Below are 3,502 nucleotides of genomic sequence, written 5' to 3' on the forward strand. Positions count from 1 at the left end.
TATCAGCTTAAGGAGATTTTGGGCTGAGACAATGGGGTTTTCTAAATATACAATCATGTCATCTGCAAACAAGGACAATTTGACTTCCTCTTTTCTTAATTGCATACCCTTTATTTCTTTCTCCTGCCTGATTGCCCTGGCCAGAAATTCCAACACTATGTTGAATAGGAGTGGTGAGAGAGGGCATCCCTGTCATGTGCCAGTTTTCAAAGGGAATGCCTCTAGTTTTTGCCCATTCAGTATGATACTGGCTGTGAGTTTGTCATAAATAGCTCTTATTATTTTGAGATACGTCCCATCAATACCTAATTTGTTGAGGATTTTTAGCATGAAGAGCTGTTGAATTTTGTCAAAGGCCTTTTCTGCATCTATTCAGATAATCATGAGGGTTTTGTCTTTGGTTCTGTTTATATGCTCAATTATGTTTATTGATTTGTGTATGTTGAACCAGCCTTGCATCCCAGGGATGAAACCCACGTGATCGTGGTGGATAAGATTTTTGATGTGCTGCTGGATTTGGTTTGCCAGTATTTTATTGAGGATTTTTACATCGATGTTCATCAGGGATATTGAACTAAAATTCTCTTTTTTGTTGTTGTGTCTCTGCCAGGCTTTGGTATCAGGATGATGCTTGCCTCATAAAATGAGTTAGGGAGGATTCCCTGTTTTTCTATTGACTGGAATAGTTTCAGAAGAAATGGTACCAGCTCTTCCTTGTACCTCTAGTAGAATTCGGCTGAGAATCCACCTGGTCCTTGACTTTTTTTGGTTGGTAGGCTATTAATTATTGCCTCAATTTCAGAGCCTGTTATTGGCCTATTCAGGGATTTAACTTCTCCTGGTTTAGTCTTGGGAGGGTGTGTGTGTCCAGGAATTTATCCATTTCTTCTAGATTTACAACCTGCTCCTGAATGACTACTAGGTACATAATGAAATGAAGGTAGAAATAAAGATGTTCTCTGAAACCAATAAGAACAAAGACACAGCATAACAGAATCTCTGGGACACATTTAAAGCAGTGTGTAGAGGGAAATTTATAGCACTAAATGCCCACAAGAGAAAGCAGGAAAGATCTAAAATTGACACCCTAACATCACAATTAAAAGAACTAGAGAAGCAAGAGCAAACACATTCAAAAGCTAGCAGAAGACAAGAAATAACTAAGATCAGACAGAACTGAAGAAGATAGAGACACAAAAAACCCTCCAAAAAATCAATGAATCCAGGAGTTGGTTTTTTGAAAAGATCAACAAAATTGACAGACTGCTATCACAATTAAAAGAACTAGAGAAGCAAGAGCAAACACATTCAAAAGCTAGCAGAAGGCAAGAAATAACTAAGATCAGACAGAACTGAAGGAGATAGAGACGCAAAAAAAAACCCTTCAAAAAAATCAGTGAATCCAGGAGCTGGTTTTTTGAAAAGATCAACAAATTGATAGACCGCTAGCAAGACTAATCAAGAAGAAAACAGAGAAGAATCAAATAGATGCAATAAAAAATGATAAAGGGGATATCACCACCGATCCCATAGAAATACAAACTACCGTCAGAGAATACTATAAACACCTCTACGTATTAGATATTTTCTATTGGTCATCTTTAAATTATCCGTTCTTTTCCTCTTCCATCTTGATTCTGCTAATATGATGAAATAAATTTTTAAATTTCAGATATTACTTCCAAAATTTTGGATACTTTTTTATACATAAAGGATAAGATACTGAAGAATAAAGATAAAAGCATATCTATTCTTTATTTCTATATATATGCAAGCTATATCTTCCTTTACTTTAGATGTTTTCTATTAATATTTTATTTTACTTCATTGCACATAGTTATAACAACTCCTTTCAAGCCCTTGTCTTCTACTTCCAACAACTGCATCATCTTTGTTCATTATCTTTTCCGTTAACAATAGGTAGCCTTGGGGCAGTGTTGTCTGGTGGGAGCTGGAGACCTTCCGTGTCACTGCTGCTCTCACCATGGCTTGGGTCCAGACTGCGTCACATCCTCTCAGGAGACGTGGGCCCTCGGAACCTCTTTAGTGCCAAATTCCAGGCTGCAAGCAGCCCGGTGGCAGCAGGATAACAGAACCTCTGGATGGATACTTCCTGGGAAGTTTTGCTAATTTGTAGCAGCTAGACCATGTTTCTCATTAACATCTATCTGTCAGCTTAGTCATCACATCATTTCACTGTGGTGGCAGCTCGGAATTCTAGATAAAAAAAGCACCTGGATCCAAGTTTTTCAATGGCTTCAAGACAACCAGGAGTGCCTGCTCTTGAGGCTAGTGGGCTTCTAGGCAAGACGTTCCTGCCCATCAGGATACACCGTTTGGCATCAAGCTATGATGATGCCCTCAAGGACCCTGCGCTCATGACTCTTCCTCTATCGAAAATGGGCACTGTCCCCTGGAAGCCAGTTATTCCAGAGCACAATAGCGGTACCTCACCAAGGTGGAGCAAGATGAGGCCAGCCTACCCTCCCCAGCCATGACCCTGTCATTGGCCATCGACAGTGTAGACAAAGTCCTAGTGGTGAAGGCTAAGCTACCCATGTCATCTTGAATTATCTGATAACAAAACAGACCCAGGAAAGCATTTCAGCATTTTGGGTGACAGGCAGGGCTGAGAGATGCTGGCTACACACCCCACAGGGGCCTCACCCCCAAGGAGACCAACTACCTTCCAGTGGCAGAAACACTGCACAAACTAAAGCTACAGAGTGAACAGATAACAAAAGAAGAGAGGCAGCCTGTATCAGCCCAGTCACCCCAAGCACCACTCCTCTTTCTTCCCCTAAGCAGAAGCCCAGAGGCTAGTTCACCTCTGGTTCTTCCACAGCCTTACCTGGCCCAAATCCTAGCACCATGGATTCTGGAAGTGGGGATAAGGACAGAAACTTGTCAGATAAGTGGAGCCTCTTTGGACCAAGATGCCTTCAGAAGTATGATTCTGGAAGTTTTGCCACCCCAGGCCTACCAAGAGCCCAGAAGCCTTCTCCAATGGAATTGATCCATGCCCAGGCCAACTGAATGGCTGAAGATCCAGTAACCTTGAAGCTGCCCAAGATGAACATCCTAGTGATGGAAGGGAAGAAACAGCCACCACGGACCCACAAACTCAAACCGCCTGACTTGAATGTGCTGACACCCACTGGCTTCTAGAGCCCTTTCTATTTTAGGGACTCTATCTTGGCTGTGACATGGGAAAGGTACATTTTTGAAAACCTGTTAAATTGAGGCTAGCGCTAGAGACATAATTGGTGTTTGAGAAACATTAGTGCAAAGCTTGCCCTTGTGTGCAAGAAGCCATTTTGTACTGCTTTAAAGTTGGACTAAATAATCTCAGCAGTGAGGTATGGGGGATCTCATTACCTATTTTTTCATCATTTACCCTAGATAAGAACTTCGATCATTGCTTACTAGGTAAAGAATGTTTGTGCTGTTCTGAAACCCAGGCTTCCTGATTCCTTTACCACTATCCATATGAGCATTGACA

The 3,502-nt window shown here is 41.5% G+C and overlaps 1 pseudogene; it reads left to right on the forward strand.

The window, feature by feature from the left end:
- The first annotated feature begins 2,252 nt into the window (after window positions 1–2,252).
- LOC105500926 lies at window positions 2,253–3,168 on the forward strand (annotated as a pseudogene).
- Window positions 3,169–3,502: the final 334 nt, after the last annotated feature.

The sequence above is a fragment of the Colobus angolensis genome, unplaced genomic scaffold (assembly GCF_000951035.1).
Source record: "Colobus angolensis palliatus isolate OR3802 unplaced genomic scaffold, Cang.pa_1.0 Scaffold7, whole genome shotgun sequence".
In the NCBI taxonomy this organism is placed as follows: Eukaryota; Metazoa; Chordata; class Mammalia; order Primates; family Cercopithecidae; genus Colobus; species Colobus angolensis.